This window comes from Equus przewalskii, chromosome 13 (genome assembly GCF_037783145.1).
Source record: "Equus przewalskii isolate Varuska chromosome 13, EquPr2, whole genome shotgun sequence".
Taxonomy (NCBI): Eukaryota; Metazoa; Chordata; class Mammalia; order Perissodactyla; family Equidae; genus Equus; species Equus przewalskii.
The window spans coordinates 25,361,404-25,376,649 of NC_091843.1; the positions used below are offsets into that span (position 1 = coordinate 25,361,404).

Sequence of the window (15,246 nt, forward strand, 5' to 3'; positions counted from 1 at the left end):
CCTTCGATCTAACCTAACATAGGCCCTTAGCCCCTGCACGGCCAAAATAAATCACCTTGGACTCCTCTCATCTGCTCTGTAATGAATAGCTTCCTTGGTCAGGGAAATACTTCTTAAAAATCCTAGCAGCAGGAAAAGCATGGAATAAATCCTGTAGGGTTTATGGGTTTGAAAGGAAAACAATCATATCTTGGTCTGTCTTTATACAACATGAGATTCTTAAATGCCCAGTGTCCTGGGGTCCCTTTGCTAGGGAAGCTAATGGTGACCCCCCCGCCCCAGAGTCTTTGATGGAGAATAAGGAGGTCTTTGGGGAAAGTAGGAAAGGAAGGCCATTCTTACTTCAGTGAAAGCCCACTGACAGTGAATGTCCTTTGTCAATGGAATGGGTTGGCTCCACAGGACAAGGAGCCAAGTGGAGGCTGAATCTGTTGGGGACCCATTAGCAGATCCTATGTGGGTAGAACATTAAATAGAGGCTTTGGAGGCCCCTCCGAATCTTGCGTCCTATTCCCATGATTCTTGGAGGGCCGCAATACAAACAGCTTTAGAATCAGGATAACGCAGTTCAGTCCCGGCTCTGCTATTTAGAGGCTGCACGACCTTGGCTAAGTGTTCCTGATCTGTAAGATGTGGCTGACCCTCCCTCTACCTCTTTTGGTTATCATTGGGGTTGAGATAACACTGGAAGGGGCGTGTCCTGCCAGGCACATAGGTACTCAGTGAATGTTAGTTCCTGCCTCCCTCTGAGGCAGCATGCAGAAACCCAAGATCCCCTGATCCTATGACTTATAACATTTTAAAAAATCTGTGATTCCCACAGAAATAGGGCAAACAAAACACTGACATGGACACCTCTTTTCCTGCCTCTCAAGAGCACCAAGGCAATCTTCTCCCCGACCTTTGAGACGATGCCCACGTTGATTTTTATTTCTACACTTGCTATTTGGCAACCTGCTTTCAGCTTCTTTTTTTCCCCCTTTTCCTTCAAGTGACTTAAGCTGAGCTGTTACTTGAGCCAAACAACAACAACAAAAAAACACACAAAACCAAGCTGAAGTCTGCACCCTTCCTTCCAGAAGATAAATTATGTTGATTTTTGCAGCGAGTGAATTGGGGCAGGAGAGAGATTTCACTAGAATAAAATTTTCTGGGCTGAAGAGATGACTTGAAGTAGATCTGTTTTGTTCCCAGACGCCCCCGATCCAGCCTGGGAGCACTGCTGACCTGCAGGCCCTCCCACGTGGCCCAGGGAGAGCCTCTGAAGACTTGGAACATAGGTGGGTCTGGATGGAAGGGCCCTGACCCCTCTCTCCTCTTCCCTCCCTTGGGAGCAGAGCTGTGAGTAGAGACAGGAAGAAATAAACCATCCTGTGTCTTGTCAGGAGGAAGAGAGATTTTAGTAGTATTGTCTAAGCTATCAGACCGGAGGAGAGAGGAGGAGGACTTCCACTGATTCAGCATTTTCCAATCAGTCTAACACCGACTCCACATGGCACAGGAGATGATTGTAGGTGGGAAGCAGCCACAACATGAAATCACACTGAGTCATTGACCGAGAAAGTGATTTCCTTTCCAATCTCTCCAAATTCTTCTCATCACAAAGAAGAGAGCCTCAGCTTGGTACTAGTGTGTCTTTAACACTATTCTACCACTTCTTAATCATCCTTCTCAACAAAAAAGCAGGCCCTGGCGCAAATCCTTTAGCAGACAACAGCGTCTACTAGAACTTAATTACTTTTTCTATTTTTGTTATAATAATTTTCACATCACCTACTTTTTAAAGCAAGAGGTAATGGCTTCCCATTTATTGTAGTGTTATAAAGATTCTTTTAAAATAAATATATGTATGATTTTTAAAAGGGGTTGATTTTTTTAAAAAAAATACTAAGTAATATTACAGCTGGTTCACAGATACGGCAACAATCATAAAGACAGAATACAAAAGACTAAAACTGGAGAAACAGTGGATTAATTGGAAAGAAATACATGGCATGCAACTTTTTTCCACCTTTCCCAAATTAAATAATATATCTTGTTGCCTTGTTTTTCCAAGTGAAATGAAAATGTGGGCTCTCCCACTTTCTTCTCCCAAGGCTTCCTTAGCAGCAGAGGAATTTGCTGCTGGGGAGAAGTATATCATTTCCTTTTCCTTAGATTCTAGGTGAATGCTTTGAGCTAGATAAATGCTCATGATACTCATCTATTCATTCACCCATTTAATAAGCATTTGCAGGTGCTCCCTCCATACCTGTCCTATGCCAGGTACCAAGACACAGTAAAGAACAGGAAAGGCCAGGTCCCTGCCTTCCTCAGGCTTATAGGCCAGTAGACGGAGGACCACACAGGCAACTGCAATGTAGTTCCACAAGGACTGGGATGGGAGAATTGCATGACAGTGGGAGCACAAATTGGGGGTCAGGGAAGGTGGCCAGGCATGTAACAGCAAGTCTACCAAGCCTCCCAGCTTTAGCGTAGTCAGACATAGAAACGAAACCCTGCACTGTCCTTCTTCTGCCAGGAGATCTTGGGCAAGTGACTTCCACCCTCAGCCTCAGTTTCCAGTTTTATTAATTAGATGTATTAAGTAGGTATTATCACTTTATCTCCCCCTTGATATTACTTAGAAGATTAAACAAGATAATGAGTGTAAATTGCTTTAGCACAGTGCCCAGCATGTAATAAATGCTCAATAAATGCCGAGTAATTTATTTCAGCATCTTTCATCCAAGTGCTGTCTTATACACACACACATGCACACACACATGAAATTTCATGCAAATATCCCTGCCTGACCTGAGCAAATGCTATCTGAAAGGCAAAGAGAAGCTAAGTATGTCCTTACAGCACACAGCAGACCTAGCACAATGCTGAATAGAAATACTTTCTTGCTTCTGATCTGATAGTGTTTCCTTAAGTACAGCTCAGTCCGGAGGAAGAATCCTGGGGTTGGGGTAGAATTGATTACAATGGCCAAGATGAGGAAGATCAAAGAGAAAGGTTGAGGGGAGGGTACCTTAGTTACCAGTGAGAATAAAAAGAGCTAAAATAGTAGAAAATAGCAAAATAATGAATTTCAGAAGCAGAGAAAAATGAAACAATAATCTCTCCTTTGGTTAAAAATAGACCTCCAGATTCCATTAGAAAATATGAGGACTGGAGCTGGTATTTACGAGTGCACAGTCTTTCACAAAGCAAAAGTTAGAACTACTGAGGGAAGTAAACATCTCTGATATTTTTATAGTGCTTTCACATTTACGAAGTGGATTCACATGCACCCAGTCCTCACGATGGCCGTGTGAGGTAGGGACTATTGTTAGCTCCCTGTTATAAATGGAAAACTGAAGGTTGGAGAGAGGATTTGATTCGCCCAAGGTCACCCAGTGACTGAGTGTGAGTGCCAGGGGTCAACCCCAGGCCACCTGACTCCAAAGCCTGGTGATCCTCTAAAACAGGTCAGCACACTTTCTCTGTAAAGGGCCTGATATAAATACTTCAGGCTTGTGAGCTGTGCAGTCTCTGTGACAACTACTCAACTCTGCCATTGTGGCATGAGAGCGGTCATGGACGATGCACAAACAAACAGGCGTGGCTATTTACAAGAGAGCTTTATTTATAGACACTGAATTTGAAATTCATGTAATTCTCATGTTCATGAAATATTACTCTCTTGCTTTTTTTCAACCGTTTAAAAATGTAAGAACCGTTCCTAGGTGGGCCATACAAAAACAGGCAGCAGGCCAGACTGGGCCTGTGGATGGTATTTGCCAGCTCCTGTTCTAGAATATCTTAAAGATGAATGAGGCATAGCCCCTGGCCTTACAGACTTGAGAGAAAGGAGGCATAACCAATTCCACTCCTAGAGAATTCATTTCTGTTAAATTTCAGTCACTGGGGTACAACTTCCACTATACTTGGCTTATCTACAGGAAACTTCTATTATTTAATCCTTTTGTCTCCTACCAACTCACTTTTTGATTCAAGTTTCTTTTTTAATATTATAATACTTTTATAAATAGAAAACCCCTATTCTTTGCCAAAAAAAAAAAAACACAAATAAAAGCAATATAATTAAATGAATGCTGTAAAATTCTAGCCACCTACAACCACGTGTGGAAGACCGTGGGCCTGAGGCCTGCTCTGACCTCTACCTTTATTTGAAAAAAAGACACTGGCAAGTGGCAAAAAAGTATCCAAGTCACAGCAGCACCAACGTGAGGCCTCCTTCTTGATGTAGTCAGAAGTACGGAAGAGGGAAGAACTTTCTCGCCACGTACTTCAAATCCACATCTTGCCTACATAAAACCTCCCCAGCCACTCAGTAGCACACGCGAAGTGCCGCAGGTTCGTACAAGCAGGAGAGAAACATCTGGACGAGTGTAGGAAAAAACCACAGGGAGGACATGGCCCTTCAGAAGCACTTTGAATAATGTCTAGGATTTCATTAGACATGAAATTCCGAAGAGCATTCCAGAGTGACTGAATAGAAGAGGGAATCAAGATGAGGCGAAAAAGAAATGTGGCTTCTAAATTGTGGACGGCCTGGGACACCATGCCACAGGCTTCAGATACAGCTCTTCTTGTTTTCTCAAGAGGTCCCCAAGTCAGCGGATGCTCAAGGTTATATTTTTAGGCTCTTCTGGAAGGAGATGTGGACCCGGGTCTCCAGAGAAGGCCCATGGGGATAAAGAAAATAATTAGGACTGGTGGCCCTTGACTTTTGTACCACAGAAGACCCATTTCACATTTATCCTCATGCATCCCTGGCTTCAAAATATTTCAATCTACTAGACTGCATGATTAGAGTCTTGATGATTGTTCTTCTGTTTTCTTAACCAATGACACACATTCTCCCCAGTCACCATGAGAGCCTGGTATGGACCACACTGAGTTGCTCTGATTCCAGCCAAAGTTATGGAGGTGTTGTGACAGGAGGATTAATTGGGGTCGACTCATTTTGGTGACCCCAGGGATGAACTCCGGTCCCAAATCAAGCATTCTCAATGCTGGACCCCACTGCCCTGCTCTGACCCCACACACAATATATGAATTCAAGGCCAGCTCTCCAGAGCTACCATCTATATTACACCACACAGACGTGGTATGGGAATGGAAATGGAACAGCCTTGATGGTAATTTTCAAAAACGAAAGAAAGAATAGAGCATCATATGCTCAATTGCTTGCTCTCGCCTTCCTCTGGAAACCCACACGTAAGTACGAGAAATGTCTTCCTTTATAGCCTGCAATGTAATCACAGAGAAACAAACAGAGTTTGCAGGAGCTGCCTCCTACCTGCAGTGCTCCCAGAGTGTTCGATAACTCGATAACCTCACCATTGGTTGCCAGAATAACAGTGTAAGGCAGTGGCTGCAATGCAGCTGCAGAAAATGCCAGCAGGACCTCTCCACGGAGCTCCATGGAAGCAGCAGGACTGGCGCCTGGCAGAATCATCAGAGAAACAGACCCATCCTTGCACCTCCATGATAGTCACCCCCCTGTGAACACAGGGCTTTGGGGCTTATAGAGCGCTCACCTTGTCTCCTTCCATGCTCACACTCTCCTGGGAAAGAAGTGGGACAAGACAGCTGAGCCCCAGTGTCTAATGTGAGATGACCCCAAAGCTTCTGCTGCCTAAAATTACCTCTCCTGACCCTGCCCGCCTCCCTGAAATCGACAGCTCCCTCCTCTGGCATGGAAGATTGTCTCATAAAAAACAAAACTGCTTCAAATTCATCGTGGCTTTCCCGTGTTCTAGCAAACACTTTCCAAGTACGTGAGCTCCCAGAGACTCAAGTCTGTGTTATTTTTAAGTCGACTTCACCTGCCTGACCATCACGCTCCTTACGCTGCTCTTCAGTGCGTTTGTGGTTTGGTCTTGACTCTTCTCTCCAGTTTTATTCCCCGCTGCTTGCCTCCCTACCTTCTGCTGAGACCCACAGTCCACCTTCCAAGGGAGTTCTGCCCCACCCCTTGGTTCTGGCTAAGCCTACACTCTAGAATCCCTCCTCTTATTGATCTACCAGCTACCCATCTCCACAGTTTGAAGTCCACCTCCTCCAGGAGACAACAAGTCCCTCTGGAGTGTGCCCATGGCCCCACAGTGCCTTCTTCATGGCACTCATCCTCCCCTCTCCACCTTATAGGGGTACGTTTCCCAGACAATGAATTCCTGATGGGGAGGGATTACGCCATCTTCCCCACTGCATTCTGGGCACTAGATCCAGTACCTCTGCCAGTGGAGATTCTCAAAGCCTGTTGCCTCAATGAATAAACTACTCATAGGACAAGCATGTGAGCCCAGGCTTGAGAGTCAGATACAACTGGCTTTAAACCCTGACTCCACTAGTCTTTAGAGCCACCCATGTGACAGTGAGTGAGTCACTTAAACTCTTCAAACCTCAACTGCATCATCTGTAACATCTGGAAGAGAGCCTGAATACCCTCCTCCGGGGTTATTGAGAGGATTAAATGACATAATGTATGCTAAACTCTCAGCACATGCCTAAAGCAAGAAAAGCATTCAATAGATGGTACCCACAGCTGTAGACCTAGAACCTAAACTTTATGACAGGCCCTGAAATAGGCACTGGGGATTCTGCAGTTGTTAAAATACAGTCCCTGCTTGGCATTTTAATTACTTTATTTATGTAAGTCTTATCTACCCAATTAATAGTGCTATCATTTGTTCAGCATTACTATAATAATAAAGAGCACATGCCTTGTGCTAAATAGTTTATATTAATTACTTCCTGTGATCTTCACAATAACCCTATAAATTAGGCTTGTTTAACAGATTAGGCAACAAGACCGAAAAGAGTTAATTCACTTGCCTAAGGTCACACGACTAACAAGGAACCAAACAGACACTTGAACACACATTGTCTAACTCCAAAAACCAATCTCTTAATCTCAATACCAAGCTCTCTTGTCTCTAAGAACTTGCCATTGACCTTTCCCACCTTCATACTGACCTCTGTTACAAGATGGGAACACTTTAAGTTGCCATAAACATCTATACAACACAATTTGTTTACAAATTTTGAGGTCCCCGAGAGGTAGTATAGGTCCCAGTAAATGTGATTGGGAAGAGATTAGGAGAGGGGAAGTGGGGTAAAGCAGGATAACTGGTTTTCAGGTCAACTCTTCCCTCGGCAACCACTTGGCATACAATGTGTTGACTGAATGAATCACTGGGAAGGGGAGACCCAAAGAAGCACCAGACTGGAGGGCCTGCATGGTCAAAAGAAACCAAACAACTCAAGGAATTGGGAAGGTGGAGCAGCACAAAAGGTGAATGGAGGAGAACCAAAGGTGAGCTTCACATATTTGAGAAGACCTGGGGCTAACCCATCTAGCTCATTGATCTTGTTTGACGTTAAGCAAACCTCCTAGCCTCGGGCCTGTCATTCCTAAAACAGGATACTGAAAGCCCACCCTGCCAGGCTTGTTGGATCACTGGGAGACTCCAAGAAGATTCCTTAAATTGCTTTGAAGAAAATTAAAGAAGGTATATTTTGAGGATGACTTTTTAAACTTCTTTCTTGTAGGGCTACAACTGTGAGGTGCTGGAAAGTGCATCATCCAGTTGTTCAAGAAGAAGAGTTTGCATCCTAGTTTTGCTTCTGGGGGCTAGTTTGCTACCTCGGGCAAACTCCTTAACCTCCTGGAGTCTGTTTTTCCTATCTGTAAGTCAGGGCTATGAACCTCAACCTCTCAGGGCTAGCCTGAGAGATAAACATGAAGATGCATACATTCACTCATTGTACGTGTATGTTATGATGTCTGACATTTCTACAACTGTTTTGTTAATCTGTTAAATTTATTATATAAATAACAAATCCTCTCCTATAGACCTCCTAACAGAAGACAGCATGATTCACCATAAATGGTCCAAGCTTTGGGGTCAGACAGATCTGCCTTTGAGTCTCAACTCTGTTCCTTACTAGCTGAGTGGGGTGAGCTACTGTGCCCCTGTGTTTCTTTATCTTTAAAGCAAAAGTGATAACACTATGTCATTCCTCTTTTAAAATGGAGGGGATATTAAGTAAATGAAATGTATTTAAGAATCTACCATATGTAATAATTTATTTTCAAGGAGCTTATATAAAAGAAGAATTTATATAAGAGAGTTTTTGAATCAATTTTGTTCCACCTTTCTTAAACTTCAAATCTTGCAGGACAGAGAATTACTCTGGGAGCAACTTTGCTCTGAACCAAGGGGTGGACTGGGGACTGAAGATCTCTTCTTGCCATTCTCTAAATGACCGAAGGACAGGAATGGATTTTCTATTCCCAGAGCACATGTTTTGCTGATGCACTAATAACCCAGACACTGGAAATTCAGGTCAGGGATTTTGGGGGAAACTGAAGAAACTGCCGTCAGCCTTTTGGAAACCCAGTGTTAGACTCTAAGCTCCTAAAACAAAAAACGAGCCCCTGCTTCTGAAATTCAGGAGAAAACTGCCTTAATGAGTGCCTGCAGCCAGGATCCCAGAAGAGATTGGAGAAATGACATTGTGTTTTTACCTCGCATTGTTGGCTTTGAAAAGTGGTCGGAGGCCTCAAAGGCTCAGATCTCCAGTCTCACCGTCAGCTGTCAACTGACTGCTCAGAGGCACAAGCTCTGGGGTCTCTGGGGAACCTGCCTGGACCTCTTCTGCCTGAGGCCTGAGATGCCACCAGGAGGGAGATGGAGACAGCCCCCAGAAAGTGCGGGTCACAAACAAGGCTAGGGATTGTGGTGGAAGAGGGAGAGTGGTGGTAATAACGACAACAACAATAATTGGGCACTTTCTCTGTGCCAGGCTAAGTGCTAAGTGTTCTTTGTGAATGACTACACAGCATCCCAAGGAGGCAGGTATTGTTATCATCACCATTCTACAGATAAGAAAACTGAAGTTCACAGATGTTAAGTAACTTTGCCAAGGTCACACATTAGTAAGTAGGGCTGCCAGAATTTGAATCCCAGAGCCCACATTCTTAGTCATTGTGACCACTGCCTATGTGTATATCAAGTGAGGGAGGATTTACCTCTTGAGTACAAGCTTTGCTCCCAAAAGCATTCCATAGCCAACTATTCTGAAGATCTCTCGAATACCACCGTGTGAGCGGGAAGGGAGCCTAGAAGCCCAGGTCCTCCTAAGATGCTTGAATCTCCTCTGCACTCTCCTGGTGATCAGCCAATACCTGCATTTATACGTTCAATGACACAGACCTTAACTATCTTATAAGATGGCCCCTTCACCCTTCAAGAGCTTTGGCTACAGGAAATCCTATACTAAGCTAAAATATGTCTCCCTAAGATGTCTACCCGCTGGCCTTGTTTACGCCCTCTGGGAGAGCACTGAACAAATTCAGCTCTTCTTCCCCCTAACAGTCCTCTAAGCGCTTTGGAAACCATTCTGGACCCTTCAGCTATACCATCCCCCATTTCCCCAACTCTCGCAAAAAATATATCTGTATATTTTAAGGTATTTATTTACTGTTCACACTCTCAATAAACACTGCCTGAATACCTACCACAGATCAAAGACTCTGCTCTCTTTGTGCTGAGGGAACTATGGAGCTTAAATTCTGGGAAAGCAGGTATATATACAAATGATTATATTACAAGGTAGAAAATTATGAAACTGTACGAAGACCTGAAGGAGTGCCGTGAAGGTTCAGAGGAGAGATCTTTTCCAGCTGGGCTGTGTGTGGAGATGACGTAGAGGAGATGCTTTTCAAGCCTGGTCTTGAAGAATAAGAAGTATTATTGACCATGTGCTGTTGCAAAGAACTGGGTATTCAGAGGGTCACGGGGTGGTGCAATGATGAGAGTACAGGACCTGGAATGCGTCTGCTACACTGTGGCTGTCTCTCTCTGCACCTCATGTTCCTCATCCGTAAAATGGAACTAGTAACACCCGCCCTGACTATCCGCGAGTTGCCAAAAGGATCAGGTGCAAGGGTTTTGAAATAAGATGATAATGAAAGGAAAGTGTCCTGGGTGTGCAAGGAATTGTTAAACCCTATTTTGCTATCTGTGGATTACTCTACCCTTCCACAGTTTGGTGAGAGCTGGAGGAATCAGAAGACACATGCTTTGGTGACAGCCCCACTGAGGGGCTTCTATTCCAGCACAAGCAGGGGGAGAAGAAAGAAAACTGAACCACCAGAGCAAAGCAACAGGGCCTAAGTGTGAGCCAAGACAACCAAACAGCCTCTGTTCCTCGGCACCATCTCATTACAGAATAATCCTCTAAGGCGTGATCAAAGAAAGGATCAACAGCTCAAACATATTATCAGCCACCTAAGCCTTTAGAGGGGAAGGCCTACCAAGAGATTCAGACACTCAGGACATGTCAGAGAGGTTTTCCTGCGGTTAGAGCTTCACTAATTGATAGCCAGGCATCAGCAACCACTCCGTCTGGCTCATTATTACCACCATCCGAGAAAGGAGAGCCTGCCCTCACAAAGAGTAAGGGCCCAAAGCAGAGAGAAGAGGGAGGCGCATGGTGAGATTTTCTGCGGGGTCACTTACAGTTACCTGCTATAAGGGTGCGAGACACCCTTTTGCTTGTAATCAGGCTGCATGGGTACACTCTAGGGCTAGGTACAAGTTGCATGTCCACATAGGCAATCAACCATCAAAAGTCATTTATGGAGCACTATATGAATCAGGGTTCTTTCAGGTGTAAAGGGAAGAGAAATTCAACTACAACTGGCTTAAGCGCAAAATAAATTAATTGTCTCATTAACTAAAAAGGTCGGAGGAGATCGTGGTTTGAGGCTGGCTGGATGCAGGTGCTCAAACAATATCATTGGGAATCTGCTCTCTGCTCCCTCCAGCTCTTGATTCTGATTTCCTCGGCATTGGTTTCATCCCTTCTGTCTTGTTTTGGTGGGGGAGGGGGTAGTAGGCTCTCCGATTTACATCCTGAAAGCACTAAGTCTAATTAACTGTGTTTGCATAGATTTGGATCGTATGTTTACTCCTGAGCAAGTCCCTGTTCAGGGGCTGGAGTATACTGATTAAGCAGTCCTGTGTCAGGCCCTCCCACCCCTGGATCTTGGGCTAACCCCACCCAAACCATCTGGACTGACAGTGGGTAAGGTGAGGGGTGTTCCTCAATGAAAATCCAGGTGCTGTTTCCAGAAGAATGATGAATGGATGCTGGTTGGGAAAAACAGTAGATATCTATTCTCAAAACTCTTCAGGGGAAAATGCAAAAAGGAAATCCACAATAAGGCCATACTTTTGTCATCCAGGAAACTATTCTTTAGTTAAGAGAAAGTTGCCACATGTAAAATTAATAGAAAACCTTAACGGATTATAACAAATAACTAAAGTGTACACTACAGATCTTAAGTCTAAAAAATGACATTAGGGGTTAACAGTGCAGGTTTGGGGTTAAATCACAGTGCCACCAGTTACCTGCTATAGCTGAGCGACACACTTGCTCTCTCTGTGCCTTACACATCATTCTTCTGTAAAATGGGGACAATAGCACACTCTACTCCACACAGTTACTGTGATAATTTAATGAGAAAGTGTATCAGAAGAATGAAGCGCAGTGCATGCCACATAGTAAGTAAATCTTATAGGAGTTCATTCATTCATTTAATGCTTACTAAGTGCCAAGAACTACTGTAGGCACTGGCCATACAGTGGAGAGAAAGAAAGTTCCTATTATTTGCTCCTTATCTTCTAAAATGAAAAAGTCAATACAGAAACGAGCAAAAAAATCTTTAGATAAGGATAATTGCTATGGATAAAAATTTTTAAAAAATGAATGATAGTGATGAGGGAGTATGGTCAGGGAAGCCTTTGTTGAGGACTAACATTTTAACTGAAATATGAATACCAAAAAGAACAAAGCATGTGAAGATCTGGGCTCAAAGACAAGAGTGAGCAAAAACCTGTAGCTTGGTGAGGGCAGTGGAGAGTGGCATGAGGTTAGTCAGAGAGGGAGGGCAGGGCTGATCACATAAGTCTGGAGTGAGGAACTGTATTTCATTCTCAGTGCAAAGGGAATTCAATGCACTGACCATATTTTAAAGATTGCACTGACTACTGTGTAAAAAGCAGACTATGGGTTGAACTAAAAGTAGAAGTGAGAGCTAGAATAGAAAACATTCTTGATGGAAGAATAGAAGCAGAAAAGTAACAGTTGATCCCTGAAGAAAGCATAAGTTGAGATGGGCAGAAAGATGGGCCAAAAGTGAGCCAGTTGCGGGGAGCCAGGAGAATAGTGCAGAGTAGAGGTGGGAACCCTAGAATGGCTCCCTATTGCCTCCTGGCTATGAAGAAGTAATTCATATCTGAGAAACTCTCCTCCTGAGAACAATTGTAAAAACTGGATCAGAACTAAAATCAGGTGCTTGAAGGCAATGGGGAACAACCAAGGCAGCCTTGACCTGAAGGGTGGGAGAAAGGAAAACACGTTGAAGTGGGTCCTAAATAAGTGCTTTTCCCACTTGGGGCATTTTTTGATTCTCATTGCAGAACAAAAATGTGAAAGAGAAAGCAGTGGCCTAGCAGTTCCACTGGGGTGGAAGGACAAAAAAATTAGTTACAGACAGCCAGAAATTGAGGAGTCAGGATCCTAGAGAAAAAGGAACCACAGAGAAGTGAGCCCAACATTCTGCACACAATTTCTTATCTGTGCTTTTACCAAATTCTGAGATGCAAATGTAAGGGGTGAGTCTGAGAAGCCAAGCAAACGCTGATAACCTCCTCCAGGAGGTGGGGCTAATTTCCCTCTTCTTGAGTGAGAGCTGGACTTAATAATTCAATTTCAAAGAACAGAGTGTGGGAATGGAAAAATACTAACTTTACAGCGGAGAAACCTGCAAGACACTACCTTACCCAAATGGTCAAGGTTACCATCCATGGTGATAAGACATGGCGGTATCATGTACCTGTTGAGATCACATGACAAGAAGGGCACTTCACTTCTGTGATGTTCTTCCAAAAACTCATGACCTCGGTCTAATCATGAGAAAAAACTCAGACAAACTCAAATTGAGAGACATTCTACAAAATCCCTGACCAACACTCTTCAAAACCATGAAAGTCAAGAAAGACAAGGAAAGACTGAGAATCTGTCACAATTCAGAAAAGACGTCATGACTAAATGTAATGTGGTATCCCGGACTGAAGCCTGGAACAGTAAAAGGACAATAAGGGAAAAATCAGAGAAACCCAAATAAAGTCTATAGTTTAGTTAATAGTAATGTAGCAATATTGATTTCTTAGTTTTGTCAAACATACCATGATATCTAAAATGTTAACATTAGGGAAAACAGGTTGAAGGGTATATGGGAACTTTCCTGTAAATCTAAAAATGAAACAAAATGGATGATAGTAAGGGGGGGTACTTCAGGGAGAATGGTGAGGGAAGGCTTCATTACAAAATAAAATAAAAAGATTATTTTTGAAAAAGCCGCTGCTAAGAACTGAAAAAGCTAAGCAATGATTTGGCAGTCCCAAAGAGTTGGGGAAACAAAAATTGGAGTTCAGGACCCACCAAAGAGAAAGTACTGACTTTCAGTTGAAACCCTGATGGGCAATGCCCAAGGAGTGGCACAAATCAGAAATAGACAGCCCTCACAAAGCCTGAAAATGCATCTTCAAATCATCTCAGTCCAAACTTGGATCAAGGTAATCTGGCCATACTCTGCAATCTGAAGGAAATTTAATCCTTTCTAAAAGAAAATCTGATTCGGAGCCACTATGATAGTTCATATACAATTTAAGGTATTCACTGCAAAAATATCAGGCATGACAGAAAACAAGAACAAATGACCAAAAATCCAATTTTAAAATATCAGGCAATAGAAACATACCAATAGATAACCCAGATTCTAGGATTATCAGACAGGAACTTTGAAATAATTATGATTAATGTGTTCCAGAAAATAGATGAAAAGATGGAGAGTTTCTCCAGAGGACTGGAATCTATTTTTAAAAAAAGAAAAAAAAGGCCAGTGGAAACACTAGAGCTGAAAATTAAAACAATTGAAATTAAGTCAATAGGTAAGTATAAAACCAGATTAAACACAGCAGAAGAGAAAATTAGTCGAAAGAGTGAAACGATCTGGATTGATGCAGAAAGAGGGGAAAAACAGAATAGAAAATGTGGAAATGAGCATAAGCAACACATGGAACATAATGAAAAGGTCTAACACATGTGAAATAGAGATTCTGAATGGAAAGGAGAGTGAAGAAGCATTAATTAGAGAAATACTGACTATTGATGAAATACATCAAGACACAAATTCAAAAATCTCTATGACCCCAAGCAGGGTATTCACAAAGAAAACAAAACCTAGGCAGCCATCGTGGACTGAAGCTGGTTGAGGTGGCAGCAGGCCAAAGGCTCACTCTCAGTCTTAGGAAGACAAGCCCGAGGGCAGGGCATGCATGGGCATGAAAGAGGACGTGGGCGCACGTGTGCCTCGGTCAGACTTTGTGCTCCAGGAGAGAAAATACTTTCAGCAGTCTTTGAAGGAAGAAACTGCAAAGCTTTGAAATATTCATTTTTTGAATGTCAAAGATCAAGGTTGGACGCCAGATCAAGATTCAGAGGAAGAAAAGGATATTGATACCATTGTGATGAAAACAACAAAGGATTTTCTCTGGTCATTAAAACAGAGAAGCCAAAATAGGAAACATACTTTTGCTACATCTGGTTGGACCAGATTTTCCCTCATGGAACATTGGAGAAAATGGATGAGTTCTGTTTTTTAACATGTATAAAATAAATGATTCTCTTGCTCTAAGTTATTTTTAGAAGAAAAATGTAATTGAACAATTATGGCCTGGGAGCATAATAAATGTGTTCTGAGAATTGTTCTAAAGCACAAAGAATGGAAAGATTGTTATTTTCAAGCTTGACTCTTCAACCAAATGACACAATTTGTACATCCTTTGTGAATGTTATAAAGGCCACTGATGGGACTGACACAATTGATAACATGGAGCCCAGCGAGAAAATGTTTATCAGGAAAGTTAAGCATAAAAAACTTTATTTTATTCAATCTGCCCTATTTAGTTCTACAATAAATTGTGTTTGATTCCTTGGGAAACAAACCAACCAACCAACATAGGCACATAGTATAAAAACCAAAGTCAGTAAAACATTAAAAACCACCAAGGAAAAAAGATGTGTTATCTTTAAAGAATCAAAACTAAGACTTATAGGGGCCAGCCCCATGGCCTACTGGTTAAGCTCAGCGTGCTCCACTTCAGCAGCCCAGGT

The 15,246-nt window shown here is 42.8% G+C and overlaps 1 pseudogene; it reads left to right on the plus strand.

Annotated features, from left to right (window-relative positions):
* LOC103553366 (cytochrome c oxidase assembly factor 5 pseudogene) overlaps positions 1-14,590 on the plus strand; it is a 175,049-nt pseudogene extending 160,459 nt beyond the window's left edge.
* The last annotated feature ends 656 nt before the right edge of the window (positions 14,591-15,246 follow it).